A 15,718-nucleotide genomic window follows, 5' to 3' on the forward strand; every position below is an offset into this window, starting at 1 on the left:
GATTTAGGATTTACGTATCTTGCATTAAACTGAAGTTAACTCACTGATCACCAGTCCTATGGACAAAAGGGAGCCATTCCAGATTCTGTTAATCAGAAATAATTATGCTGATCCCAAATTACTGGTTCATGTATATGCTGAAACAAAAACAACAGCTATTGATTTGTTTAAAAAAGCAATAATATTTAGAACATCAAAGATATCCTGAATTTAGATGAACTGAAATTATTAGAAGCAATTAAGAGGTGGAAAAAAACCTGTTTAGTCTTCAGTGTATTCTCCCTTTGATTTTTAATGATAATTAATAAGATCTCCATATTTAAAAAAAAAGAAAAATTAAAAGGGAGGAGGAGCAAGTTCTGAGATGGGTCCAAGTGCATCAGGCCCATGCTGCTATGTGTGGTTTCTCCCCTGCTCTGACGCATTTCCAGGAGGACACCAGAGGAATTCTCTGTAGCAATCGTTTTCCAAGCAATATTTTGGCATGAATCCAAAGCATTTGTTTTAAAACAGAAGCCCAGCAGTCTGGATCAGCAACACAAACCTGCAGAAAGTCCATAAAGCATAATTTTCTTTCAAGGGCATATCAGGATCAGCATACAATTGAGATTATGCTGCACAAAAAAAAGACTCAAAAAAATCTCACAAGCCGTCAGAATGGATAAATGAACACTTTAAAACAGCACAGACACACACACAACTCTCATTTGCTTCCTCTCATTAAGCAGCATTTTTTGCAAGAGCAAAATATTAAAAAACAAACAAAAAAACCACCGAGCCAGGAAAGAGAATTAATGCATTTGTTTCATTTAAAACACTCCCAGGAGCAACAGTAGCACTTACATGCCAGACTTACAAGAACAAACACTGCAAGAGAAACACTAACTGTGAAACAGACGGGTCACTAAGCTGGGCTCTCTCACTTGTGGCAAGCTGACACATTCCTTCCGTCTGCCTGTCCAGACCTGTCAGCATTCCGCCTGGAAGTGGCTGAAAAACCTATAGCCATGTTGATAATGTAAAGTACATTCAGAGAGCACCTCCTCCTCTATCAGCCCAAAGGGAGAACTCCATCATCCAGCAAGAAGTGTCCAACAGGCACAAGGGTAACAAGGTGTCACTAACCAGCCACATGAAGGAGGAAGGCAACAATGAGTACAAATGAACACTGTGTGACTCAAGAGTAAACAGTGTCAGAGGTACAAAAGAAATATTGCCTCTTAAATTTACCAAACTTTCTCATCCAATTAAAAAGCAGTGATAATTCTCTACCTATGTCCAAGTGAGACTGACTAGTGCTATTTCCTAAACTGAAAGATGATGAGTATTAGATTATTATTATCATTTATTATTTATTAGTTTTATTAGTAGTATCAGATGATGAGAAAATAGTATTGCATGATGATGGCAACACAATTTTCTTAAGCTTGCAGATCTATAAAGATAGTTCAGAAGAGAAACTGTGTTTCAAGACCTACTGTGGCACTGCTTTGTCTCCACTTCCATCTCCCTGCCCTGTTGACAATACAACCAGCATGCTGGGAGCCAAAAAGAAAAACTGATTTAGTACTGGGAGGACCTCATATTTTGAAATAGTCTGACATGCTTAAACTATTGAGGGGAAATTAAAGCAAAAAACCACACACCGATATCAACAAAACAAAACACAGCACCACAGAAAACATACACCAAAACAATACCAAAATCCCACAAACCAGACACAAAATCACAACTCCTTACAAATAATGAAATTTCTACCATTTTGAGACTGAATTGTGACTACGATATTACTATTTAGACAAGCTATCTTAGTTCAGATGTCTTCATCATTCTCAAAGACATTTATATTTGCTATCTTACATGTATTATTAAATTGATCACTTTGAGATAAGCATAGTATTTCCACATGAATATACTCATTCACTACCAGATATGGCACGTGCTGCTCAGCATCATTAAACTGATACCTTCAGCTCAGCTACCTCCATTTAATCACATTAAAGGTACACCAACTAATAAAAGAAACAGAAGCCAGTAATTCATGCACCTGGATGAGCACACTAGGGGAGCAGGTGGTAATTATGAATCAGCTTTTTGGATACAATTATTTGCACCTCTTTGCAGGCAGGGCACCTTCCAATGACACCCATTTTACTACCTACAAATGCGTGACTACATGCTAGAAACCAGAGTGGGAAGAAGGGATCTGAACATGCAGAGCACAAATCCCAAAAGAACCAGCAAGCACCTGGCAACATAAGTTACATGACTCTCAGATGCAGAGGGAGACATCCCTGAACTGGGGAAGGAGGGGAGGGTTTCAAAGAAGGGAAGAAATATTAAGGCATAAACCAGCACGCCAGACTACTTACTCTGAGACATCTAAAGGTCAGCCTTCTTATAGCTCAAGAGAGCAACCAGAATACAAATGACTACCAAACACTTAAATACATTTCATTACTGAAAGCTAAATTTATTATTGAAGGTCAAGATAAAGTTAAAAAGAGCCTGGGTCGTCATCTCTGCATACAGATCACATTTACACAGCTCAGGGCTCTTGGGCAAGGCAGATAATGGCAACATGTACAACACGTACTGGAAGGTGAGCAAACTCACTTTCAGTATGAAAATGAAACCTCTCAGGAGTGGTAACTAGCCAGGAGAACAGATTATTAAGCATGTAAGATTCCCCATTAACTCATAGCCATTAATTACACAGAACACTTTAAAAAGGGAGACCTCCATTCAAATAAAAGACATTGCAACCAATGCAGCATTGCTTATGTGGATAATCATTTCTTACTGCAAAAAGCATTTCAGTCATCCAAAGTTGATCATCACCACTGAAGCAACAGATTCTTTAAAAGGCAGTTGTTTTCAACTAAGAAAGGACACCACACAGAGAGAAAAGATGTCAAGTACTGTAATAATAGTGCTCCAGTACACACGTTTTTTAGATATTGCTCTGGAATGCCCATGCTCTCTGTCCTTATCTCTTCCTCTCCTCCTCCTTTACCACACCTTTTTATTGAAATAAAAATTAATTTAGACTGGGCTAGCTATTCCTCAAGATGAATCAACATGACATTTCAAAACAAGCAGAAAATGAAAGTAACCTATTAAGAGGTATAAATTTTGACACAGTAGTACAAGCCTACACACTTAGTACAAGCCTTCAGCTCACGATGAAGTTTTGCCATCCTCCTCCCAGACCTTTTCAACATCCTCTGTGAGGTCTGAGGAGTCCCACCTCTGAGACGATGGTGAGCACTCATTACAAATGCTATAAAATAGCATCAAAATACTTAAGCATAGCAATGAAAAAAAGAAAGGGAGAGCAAGAATGCTATTTTCCTTCTGCAAGAGAGGAATAAGGAACAGTATTAATGCAATATCTGTAAGCAAATGCACTCCACACAGCTCAGCCTGAGCATTACTCTAACAGTACCTGAGGAGAGAGCTGGAGGGCAACTCAAAACTTGTTTTTAACCCAAACACTAAGAGTCACAATAAAATGGTCAAAACAAAATCCTCATGTCTTGTTTGCCAGACTAGGTTTTTTCCTCTACTACTTATATGTTGTTAAGAAAGAAACTAGGTACAGAGGGAAAAGGATCTATTTTGCTGGTTTGACTTTTTATTGGTAGATTTTTGCTTGTTAACTAGCGAACTGGACATCACCACATAAACAGTAATTAAAAAGAAGATGAAAAGAATTCTACAAAATTCAAGATACATGCCGACAAATACCTCTTGTGCAGACTAAAAAATAACAGCAATATTTGAATTGAAGAGGAAAAAAACATAGAAAAAAAACATAGAAAAAAATAGAAGTCTTCATCACACATCCATTTTCCATTCATGTAGGCAATCTTCCTGAAACATTTATACAGAAAACTACTCAAGGAGTGTCTTCATATGTTAGTATGAAAATGCAACACTGTGCACTTAGTTCTCTTCTTTAAAGATCAAGACCATTCACGATCCCTAAACAGTGCAATTCTTTTTAAAACATGGGTTATGCATAGACTTTTCGTCCAACATTATTTAATGCTTTAACAATAAAGTGCGACTTCTGACCAATGTTCTTTGCATGTTCCAAGTTAATAGTAAACTTTCAGTCAAGTCAGGGTGCTCCTGATGGAGCTCCTGTCCTTCACCTGATTAAGTGAAGGGTCACTTCTTTGAACATCCACCCTAACCTAAGTAAAAGAGTCAAAGGGGACTTTTTTTGTAATTAGTTTAAATTCACAAAAGCAGCTTGCTTTCTCCTGGGTAGAGGTAAGAGCCCTCTACAAACTGTGCTAACTTTCCAACAAGGTTTCCCTCAGCCACTTTACTGGGACCTCACAGCTGCTGGCACATCACTGCTGCCCGCCACACCAAGAGCAAACACGGAAGTATGAGTAACAGACCAGTTATAAACCCAACAGTGGACACAAAAACAGTTACAATAAAACATCCAGTACTTTCATAGCCTACAACATTAAAAAATTATCTTACTATCTTCAGCATCACATGGAGAACAAAAAAACAAAAACAAAAAAAACCCAAAAAAACCAAAAAAAAAACCCAAAAAAAAAAAAACCAAAAAAAACCAAAAATAGAGAAAAATCACTCTCTGCCTATCTGCCACTGGGCTTCAGTTCCACTGTTCCTTCACAGTGGACATAAAAGACTCCCATGTTTTCATTTGCCATGTAAAGCATACAAAAAGCTTGTCCCATATCCTTACCTCTTTCTGTAAAAAGTCAGGCCTTTAAAAACACTGTGCTGCCAACCTCTGCAAATGTCCTGCTTCAATCACGATTACAGATGTCCCTTCACCCAAAATTTGTCTGGTGTGTTCAAACTTTTCCAGGTGAACTTAAAATTTAAGATGAGTCCTTCCTCACATCACATAATAAAGAAGAGTATTCAGAGACAGCAACATTCAGTCTGTTCAACCCAAGTCAAGAAAATGTATTTCAATTTATTACAATCCTGCAGTGCTTGAGGTGCTCCACTTTCCTACTCATTGTTAGGAGTACTACAAAAGCAGGTCTAGGGATTTCCACCTCAGCACCACAACCCTCAGTTTAATGCAAAAAGACAATTCCCAGCTGAATTCCACACAATATGAACATCTAATAATGATGGTAACCTTTTCTTTTCCTAAACTATTAAATAAGGTTATTATCATAGTTTGTGCTATCATGTTTTCATTTGAAATGTTCATCCTTACTCAGGTGGCAAGTTCCAACTTCATCCTGCAAAGGATGATGGAAAAGAGGATAGACAGGAAAGAAGAGGAGAGTTTTCATCTTTCAAATTTACTCTGTCTGTGCCAGAGGAGCCTAAACCCTCACCTTGGTATATCCTCTACTCTGAGCTACTTCAGAAAAACATCAACTATATTGATCTCCTTCTATAAAAAAAGATCACAATGGAAAGACACACAGCTAGACTAAAAAGATTTTTCCAAGTACATTATTTGCAGCACACACACCTCCTCTGCTTCCTTTTATAAAAAAATGAGGAAAAAAAAAACCCAAACAAACCCAAACAAACAAAAACCTAAACATTCATAACATCATATGTATTTGAAGCATATAATATATACATATGTGCTTTACTGAAATAAAAACAGGTTATAATAACTTTAAGGGTTTAACTGAGCAGTAGGTTATCCCAATTCACATCAGGAAACTCTATGTCCTGATATTGGCTGGGGTAGAGTTAATTTTATTCACAGTGGCTGGTATGGGGGTGTGTTTTGGATTTATTCTGAACTCAGGGTTGACAATATAGAGATGTTATTGTTATTGCTGAGCAGGGCTTAGACAGAGCCAAGGCCTTTTCTGCTCTTTGTACCAGCCATGCCAGCAAGGAAGCTGAGGGTGCCTGGGATGGTGGGAGGAGACACAGCCCAGACAGGTGACCCCAACGCACGAAAGGGATATTCCAGACCATGTGGCACCATGCCTAGTATATAAAGTGAGGGGAAGAAGAAGGAAACAGGATACATTTGGAGTGATGGTGTTTGTCTTCCCAAGAAATGGTTGTCTGTGATGGGGCCCTGCTCTCCTGGAGATGGCTGAAGAGCTGCCTGCCCATGGGAAGCAGGGAAATAATTCCTTGTTTCACCTTGCTTGTGTGTGTGGCTTTTGCTTTCCCCATTAAACTGTCTTTATCTCAGCACAGCTCAGGTTTCCCAGCTTTTACCCTTCTGATTCCCTCCCCATTCTTGGTGCAGTGTATGTAAGTGGCTACATAGAGCTTGGCTGCTGGCTGAAGACAAACCCTGACACTAATTACAAGTAATTACAAAAAAAAAAAAAAAATTCTTGCTACTTAATACAGCACATCCAGAGTCCTGTCTGTACAAAAACATCACCAGTCAGACTACGAGAGCTTTCAACAGACAGCAGGGAAGCCACGGTCTCTCCTATCCTGATCCAACACTGCTGGGAACGTGGCTGGCTATGTTGCTGGAAAGAAATAAAAGCAACATATTTCTGTCTCCAGAAATTGCTACAGTCAAAGTAAGACATGTTGCTATGGTGCCTTTACACACTCTAATAATGAAAAGCTTGAAAAGATACTCCCTGGTTACTTCATGACCCACTCAAAACCTAAATTAAGTATTCATCACTAGCTTAGGCTCACTGCTCAAAACTGTTAAAAAGAAACTTTTGCAAACCTAATGAACAAGCAAATTAGCATTCTCTTAGATCACATCCACAGAGGCTTTGTTTTCACATTTGTACTGTGGGTCACTGCTCAACTGCTGACTCAAGTATTAGTATTTAACTTGCAATGCAATACCAAAATGGTTTCTATGCCTTATTCCACATGACTGCTTATAAAATTATAACAAATGTTTACTTCTGCCTGATCAAAGAGACATTCTTTCTTCTGCAAGTGTAAAGAAACTTCCAAATGAAATAAATTCCACTCCTTCTCAGTCACTTTATCTGACAGGAAACCAGTGATGACAAGAATATTACCAGCTTTGATCACAGCTTTCTCAATCTCATTGTACCTGCGGCACCCCAGCCCAGAGCATCTTGCCATACAAAGATTCCAAAGATGATGTAACCTCGCAGTTGTGGGGAAAAAATATCAACTGCATGCTTAAGGCTCAAAATTTAAAAAGTAATCAAATTGGTTTGTGTTTCCAATGCTTTAAAAGCTGTAACTTGAGCCAATCTCACTACTGAGGGCCTAGACCACGACATTTCAACTCTGAGAACAGCAAAAGACCCAACTTTTACATTAAGAAATGCAATCTTTAACTGTTTAGTCTATCATTCTGCCATATGATACATTCTGTACTCTGTACACTCACACGAATACAAACTAAGGCCTCATCTCATCCCTGGCTCTCACCTGAAGACCCAAGGACCTCCTTAAAATCCCATTAGAAGTAAACAAGCCTTGGCAAGCATCCAAATGCAAAACCAAATGCTAAGACCATCAATGGCACTCTGAATGCTATCAACATGGTGAATTCCTGTCCCTTGGTTCCCATTACTCCTTTGGTTGTCTTCAGGCAACTGCTCAGTTTGATTTTTCATTATTTTAGATTTTTTTTGTTGGGGCATTTTGGGGGTGGTTTTTTGTTTGTTTTTTGGGGCTTTTCCCCAAACTTCTGAGCTTGCTTCCATGAATTGCTCACCCCCTGCTCTGCATACTTTGGCTGCAGGAATCACAGGAACTGGTACTGCCACTGATGCCTCCATACCATAAAAATAAGCTTCCCCTAGAACAGCTCTCCTACCACAGGCCAATACTCCCCACTGGTATAATAAACCTCAGACATAAGCTCAGGCTCCTTATGCCACGTGCACTTACATCTGATTAACCTTCTCAGGGATCTTTACCCAAGGCAGTCTGAACAGTCTTTCTTCCTTTCGGGATTACCCATCATCCAAGCACTTGAAAAGTCTTTAGAAAGTTTTATTACCAAGCCAAGTTCATATTTTGTCATATTTTATCCCTCTGTATCCTTTAACCAGACCTTCTGGATACCCTTAGTATTTGCCTAGCCCTGCAATTTCTCTTTCTATTCCACTTATCTCGAATTAAACACAAAAAAAAAAAAAAAAAAGGATATGCTTACAGTGCCAAATAACCAAACACAAACTTTAGGAAGTTCCTGCAGTACAAACCCCCTCTTCCCGTTACTGTCCATCTGTGAGCTCAGATTTTGGTTCTCAACAAGAACCAGGGATAAGAAGCAACACTATTTATCACCATGGCATTCAAACACATTCCACTTTCTGAAGCAACATCCCATCATCCATTACTTCACACAAATTAAACCATCCTGCTTTGGACAACACTTAGATTTTTACCACGTCTTCATATGAAAATAATAAATCATCTGGTAATACAAGAACATAAAACGTGGTTCACTTGCACCCACATTCCACCTGCCAGGATGATACTGAGAAAAGTAGCATTAGGTAGAGTTACTCTCTCATACCCAATGCATGGTGATAACTGACAAAAGCTGCAGTGACATAGAAAGCCAGATGTAAGTTTTTCCCCAAGAGCTACTGATCCACACTCTCACTGAATTCATCACGTTCCAAATTTGAAAGACCCCAAAAAAAACCAAAACACCTAAGAAAGTGTAGGAGTATCTTCTCCTTCCAACCATAGCCATGTGTCTATCTTAGCACTACCAAACTGTCAGCTCTGAAGGTTTGGGGCTTTTTTCCCATTTGCTTATTTGATATAGCTAGTTTAAGATAAGGATCAATTTTGCTAACTCCCCCTTAACTCTGAAATCCTTCACTACAAATTATCAAATGCACATTCAAAACCAAAACTGTCACAGCCATTAGTAAGAAAACAGATGATTCAATAGAGGGACCAGCTTTATAGTTAAAAGGGTCTGACTTCTCTAAGGTAGGTGTCTTAGAATGGGAAAAAGAAGCTTAAGTTACCCATGTAACTGATGAATACCCACCCAGCCTGAAAAAGCAGGAAGTTATCTCTTATATGCTTCCAGCGCAACAAAAAATTTCTGTAGAGCAAGAGAGAAAGGGATTAAATAAGCCACCCTGAGAATCCACTTCTTCCATATGTTTTCAAATTTACATACTGTCTGTACCTTAGGTTAGCCAACCTGATCAAAGCTTTTTCCATGCCATATTGTAACAAAAACACATGGAAATAATTTTGTGAAGGTGTAAGAGCTAAACATTCTATTAATGCATATCTGATCGTTATAATTCAGATGCATCCATCTCATCTTTCGCTGACATTTCTTAACATTTGCCCAGAAATTAGAAGCCATGTGCCCTCGTACCATTCAACATCCCTTATTGTTTATGGTTCCCACACAATTCCCTCCTTCCTTGCACAAGATTGTATTTGAACTCTACTGTAACTCTACTGTATTTGAAATTTCAGAAGATATTTTTTTACATGTGCAAGTTCTGCAAATCTGTTCCTATTCTGCGATATGTGAGAAGAATTACAAGTCACACGCTTAAGACAGGAGAAATCCATCACAGGATAGTGATGAAACACCAAAACCAGCAAAGCAGTCAAACCCCTCTTCCCTCAAATGGGAAAGATCCCAAAAGATGGCATGTAGCTCTCACTGGAATAAAGTAATCCCAAAGAAACATCAAACATTTTTTCCCTCAAATCTCAATATAGTTTTACTTCCAATATCACAGCTTTGCTCATCAGGTAGGGAGAGAAAAAAGAAAAAATTACACCATTAAAAAAAGCCACAAATATTCTCTGCTGTCATTCAAAATTTCAAAAACATCAGCAATTGTCAAAAATCATGTCAATTGCACATTTCCACACAGAACAAAAGTCAGAAATTTTTGCCCCAGAGCTCTTCATGGGAAAAAACCAAAAGATGTAATTCATCTTCACTCATAAAAGACTTAAAGGAAAGGAAAAAGAAACCTAAACTCCTGCATACTTAGAGCAAAGCAAATAGAAAAGGAACAAGACACATTCTTCCTTCTTTGGACTGGACAAAGCTGCCCTTCGCACTTGTTTTGAAAGCCTTGATACCAGCCAAGAGCTCCTAGCAGGTGTAAGAAAAGTTCCCCCAACAGTGACACCAGCACCGGAGACCACACCATGGCCTCCTCAGCAAGATGTTGCCATCCAGTCCTCAGGGCAGCCACCAAGCCCCTGTTCGTACCAGGGAGGTGCTGTACACACTTACCTGTAGTATCCAGAAGAACAGAGGATGTGACCAAAAAGCCTTATATTAGTGCCTTGTCAAACTTGGGTTGCTTGCCAAACAGATGCTCTCAAGGCTGGATCACCACTAACACATACTCAGTCCTGAAAAGCTTGCAGCACTCTCACCTGAGCCAAGAAGCTGCTCTCACCTCTCCACCAATGACTTCAGCTAAAATATTACATCCTGCCAGCAGGATTTTGTACCCATCAAAAGGATATGGCAACACTTTCCACACTGTCTGTGGGACAGCAGCTTAGAACAAATGGCACAGGGACCTTATAATTATGTCCTGTTTTCTCCTCCCTGTCCTGGAAAAGGGGGCAGCCTTTTAGCAGGATGCAAAGTCTCTGATAAAAGATAAACTGTTTCACCCTTGTAAAGCTCCTCTTATTTATTACAAAACTGTAAACGAAATTACAAAGTTGAAGAGAGCTGTTCCAGGAGATGTGACAATCTTACACCAATGCACCTCAGTCCTTCGACACATGAAGGCTTAGAGACTCAAGCAGTTGGTCACTTAGGACAGATAAGTAACAAAAAAAGCACTTTTTAAAGTAATCAGCACCCCAAATACAAAGAAACTAATACTGTTAAGTATGTGTCATAACTTGGGCATTTTGAATAGAGTACTATTGCAATCAGCAATACCACCAAGCATGAAAAAAGAATCAAGAAGGAAACCAGTGAAGTTAAAAGCTTCTGTATTAAAGCCATGAGGAAATAATTTGTTTTCCACCTACACACATATCCAGAAATTGTACTATGGACCAACAGAAAATTCTACCTCCCCTTACAAAATGCAAGTTACATTTTAGTAACATATCATAAGAATAGACTTCCATGGTACTAATTATCAGAAGAGCAAGCAAGCAACAGAGGGTAAATTGTGACTTAGATGTATAGTTTCTCACAGCATACTTTATCTGTATTCTTCAAAATCTGTTTATTTTGGACAAATGACATAAGACTTCCTCATGGCAGGAAGTCCTGCAAGTCAAAGGCCACTGCTGAAACAGTATTTCCACTATTTTGCAATAGGGACTTAAAATCACTTACAAATGTGAACAAAACTGCTAATTAACATGAATAGATTTGTCCTTTGGCAATTTAACCATCTGAGAGGGAACCACTGTCCTCTTCTCTTTATATTTTTCAGCTTAGTACATCTTCAAAAACCCAAGTGAATGCCCAGAACCCAGCAACAGAACAGTTAATATCAACATTTGGGAAGTGAAACACTATGTTCCAACACCAAAGTTTCCAAACAATCCCATGACAGTCCTGAGCATTTCAAAGGGCAAGCAGAACATCTGCCCACACTCACCCCCATTCCCTGCTCATAAAGTTTCTTGAATGCTAAAAATCCCACAGAACACTTGTGGAAAACTATGAATTAGTTAATGCAAGGCTGGTGGATGTGAAACACACTGCTGCATTCCTCTAAGAGCAGCACACTGTTACATCCTAAAGACCTGCTTGCCTTGCACACTTCTGGCAGTTTAGCTCCACTAAACCAGAGGTAAGTACCAAGGTTTGTGTAGCCACGCAGATGGCTGTCAGATCACCTTCTCAGACCATTCCTGTACCAAGATGCAACAAAATAATATAGCCTTGTTATGTCAAGGTTGAAATTATCAAGAACTATTTTTTTTTTTTTTACTTAGCATCTTTCTGTTACCATTCTGAATAAAAAGATAAGCATTCTTTTCCCATAGTGGCACCAGTACTACTAAGTAAGTGATCTTGATGTATGGAGCTGGACACACCAACCCTTACTTAAACCTTGACATAGAATAGTTGTAATACATTTTCAAGTGGGTGCTGAAGATACTAAGTCCCAGCAGCACTGTGCTTAACTTGCTTCAACTAGGTAATCAGCTGGCTAAGAGATGCAATATGACCACAAAACCCAAAACATACGATATTTTTATTCCAAGTCGAGCAGCCTAAAATTGCCCAACAAACTAGAAAAGCAAATGTGTCCAGTTCCTTAGAAACACATACCAAACTTAAGAATACCATTCACCATCCTCTAATCTGATATTTGAGAGATTCTTCTACCCAAAACACCTAGTTATCAACAAGGTGTTGATAACACCAGCCAGAGCTGGCTCCAGTTGAGCTCAACAGACCCACACGACATAGTGAGGAGACACCCATTCAGAGTCCAAACGTGCAGCCAAAGTTAGACTGCCAGCACTTTTTGACCAGGGCCATGGAACAAAGACTTAGTGCCATGTTGACATGGACACACTTCCAGGACACAATGCCTGCCTGCCTATAAGCTAAAAGTAAAGAAATGGACTTGGCTGGCTTACTGCCACTGACCAGTTCCCACAGCAGGTAAGCTCATATCTTCAAATGCTGTACGTCTACAAAGATTGCACAGGATGAGTGAGATATTGCAGAAATGTCAGTTCACAGAAACTGTACAGTTTGTTTACATAGCCTACTTCAAGATACTGCTAGCTTATCACCAAAATGTGCCAAGGATACAATAAGGCTGGCTCTCTGCAGAGCCTGACTGGATCCACAGAGTCTGTGAGCTCAGGAACATCCTATAGCTGTACAGCCATAACAGAGTACAGAGGCATGCACAGGCATCAGGCAGCAACCCAGCTCTGGTGGAGAAAAATAACTTCTGTTAGCTAAAACATGCAAAATTTACTTTTCTTAACAGGAAACCCACCACTTGTTTTCCATAGTAAAATTTCACGGTCCAATATGTGGACACACATGGACCTCATCACAAACCTACATTAGCAAGAAACCAAAATTCAGTCATTAAAACAAGGCCAGGACTCACAGCTCTACACTGAAATCTTGCAAGTTAGTCTAGTTAACCAAAAAAAATCAGTTAAATCATTTATGAAACTATAGGCCAAATTAAATACATATAGTCCTCCGCACCTCTTCCGTAAGTGCTTCGCTATGCAGGCACAGCTAGAAATTATAGTCCTAATCTTTCAAGGTGAACATCACACAGGGTTTCAGCACCGAGCATTACTGACTGGTCTCTATGCAAACCTCTCCATTTGCGTGGACCACCTCCCAAAACTGCAGGGCGAAAACCACGCTCAAGACAAGGGGCAGGTACTTCAGCAACCCCGCAAATCCCTCCAACACTATGTTCAGAACCCTCCGAGAGCCACGACCCCCCTGTCCCCGGGGACGCACCGGGAACAAACCTGTCGGGTTCTGTAACTTCAGTGTCCCTGCCGCACCGCAGGGTCAACACCTCGGGGCTGCCGCCAAAATCAGTACCCGCATGAAAAATCAAAATAAAACGCGGGGGTGAAAAAGCCGACCCGACCCACCGCCCGTGAGCCGCCCAGTGCCTGCGGCTGCACGGGGCGACCCCCCTAGGCTCCCTGCAGGCCCCCCCCCGGGCTGGGGAGGGGGGGCCCCCCCCCCCCCCCCCCGGGCTCCCGCGGGAAAACCACCCGCCCCAGCCACAACAAAGGCGGCCGGAGCGGCCCAGCGCCCGCGGGGCTCCTCCGCGACCCCCGGGCTTCACCCGGGCCCCTCCTCACCGCGGCCCCGGCACAGCCCGTGCACTGGAGCCGGAGGGGGGTTGCCCGCGCAGTGACAATGATCGGCCGCCCCCAGCACCTGCGCCGCCGCCCCCTCCTCCAGCCCGCCCCGGCCGCTCGGTATCCCCGGGGAGCGGGGCCTGCGGCCGGCCCGAGCAGGGCCGAGGGGGCGCCGGGCCTCCCCGGGCCCGCCGGCGGCGCAACAAAGCGGCGGGGCCCGGGGGGCGGCGGGAAGCGCCGACGGGCACTCACCGGGGGGCGGCGGGGTCCCGGCGGTGCCGCTGTGCCGGCCAGGGGAGGGGGCGGCGGGCGCTCCGTCCCTCCTCGTTCTCCTCTCTCCGCTGTGCTCTCTCCGCCAGCAGAGCTCGGCTCGGGGGGTTACGCGGCGCGGCGGCCGCGGCCAGGCGGTGCGGGCCGGGCCGGGGGGGCGGCTCCCCCCGGGCGGGCCCCGGCGGGGGGCACCGCTGCCGCCGCTGCTGCACCGTCCGGGCGCCGGGGTTGTCCCGGCCCCACCAAGGCCGGGCCGCACCGAGGGGGCCGCGGAGGGAACGGGGCCGCTCCCCGCGGCGGCTGGTGGCCATCTTAGTCCTCCTCCTCGGCGCCGAGTGCCCCCTCCCCGCCCGGCTGCCAGCGCTGCCTCCTCCCTCCGCTCCTCCTCCTCCTCCTCCCACTGCTCCCGGCTGGCTGCGGTCGCTCCCGCAGCACGGCGAGGCCGCCCGCGGAAAGACGGTTGGTGCTGGCAGGCCGCGGGCCCGTTCCTTAGTTCTGGGGCTTTGTGCAATTATCTTACTTTTTGCAGTGGTGGGTTTGGGTTCTCCCCGTTCTCTGACAGAATTCCTGCTCCTCTAGCGCTGACCGCCCGTGTCCTCTGCCGTCTACCCCGCTGCCACAGGCCCGAGCAGCTGGCACGCGAGAAGAAGCCGTCCCGGGCAGGAACTTGGATGTGTGATGAGGAAGGAAATGCAGGTCTATGCCGGAGCAAATAACCCACCCTTGAGCTGGGCTTGAGTTGCTTTCCTTTTCGCTCTTTGTCAAGTGTGCATCTAAGGAAAGTCCACTGGATATCCCTAGTGCCGACCAGAAAGAGGATTGTGTGTCTGTGCTGACCAACCGGTCTCATCTGAATGATCCAGATGTTTAAACAGAAATAGTTACCCTTTTCCTACTTAACCCAGAAGTTGTGTTAAATTCCCAGCAGCTGAAGGACACCTTTTTGTCTGCAGGACAAGACATCGGTTTAGCCAGGTGCTGGGCACACAGTGCAGGGGGTCACTGCAACCCCAAGGCAAGCTTCATCCATGTCGACACTCCTGAGGAGCAGTGCAAAGGTGTGTCCACATGTGTGTAACCAGAGACCCTTTGCCTTTTTCCAATCACTTATAAACTTACCTCCTCTAAGAAATCAGCTGCTAGCAGCCATTCACCCTCTAGCAGTTTTGTTTGGGGTATTTTTTTGTTTACAAAATCTCTTCTGAAACCTTCATTGAAAAAACAAAATGGTAGTTTGGAGAATCTGGCTACAGGGGTAAAAGCTACAATAAACAGTGCACAAACCATCCGAGACCTCTATGTTTCATTTTGGCAAATTATCACGAGCCCCAGGGACCAGAACCGTTGCCTCTTGCCTGTGCTACAGAGGTTTATTAAAGGAAGCTGTGTACTTTGTTGTGCTTGAGGACAAATTGAGTAAACACCATTTATCCGTTCTTCCTTCTCTGGCCATTAGCATCAAACATGTAAATGCACTTAATGTTTTTTCTGGCTGATGTTCTGCTTTTCAGCTGGCAGTGGAAATGATCTGGTCCCATTCAGGTGGGAAAAACTCTGCTTAAAACTTACGTATGTCATGAGTGAGGCTAGCTCTACTTCAGCTCCTAAGAAGCACTCACTGAAGCACTCACTGAAGACAAAAGTATAATTCCAAACAAAGAAAGCCTACTTTTCCCAACTGAGAAACAAAATAAGCAAGGACAAGTGT

At 42.7% G+C, this 15,718-nt stretch overlaps 1 protein-coding gene across 10 annotated transcripts in view; it reads right to left on the minus strand.

The window, feature by feature from the left end:
• WDFY3 (WD repeat and FYVE domain containing 3) overlaps positions 1–14,892 on the minus strand; it is a 157,418-nt gene extending 142,526 nt beyond the window's left edge. For 7 of the 10 annotated variants that reach the window (XM_014254763.2, XM_088056915.1, XM_088056913.1 and 4 more), the window contains exon 1: positions 13,993–14,107. The gene's annotated coding sequence lies outside the window, so the exon portion shown is untranslated. Of the gene's footprint in view, positions 1–13,992; positions 14,122–14,530 lie in introns of those variants that run through there. The other 3 variants (XM_088056911.1, XM_088056917.1, XM_088056918.1) reach the window with 3 other exon arrangements.
• Positions 14,893–15,718: the final 826 nt, after the last annotated feature.

This window comes from Pseudopodoces humilis, chromosome 6 (genome assembly GCF_049639895.1).
Source record: "Pseudopodoces humilis isolate 2021_Gansu_Grassland_sample_001 chromosome 6, ASM4963989v1, whole genome shotgun sequence".
NCBI classification, from domain to species: Eukaryota; Metazoa; Chordata; class Aves; order Passeriformes; family Paridae; genus Pseudopodoces; species Pseudopodoces humilis.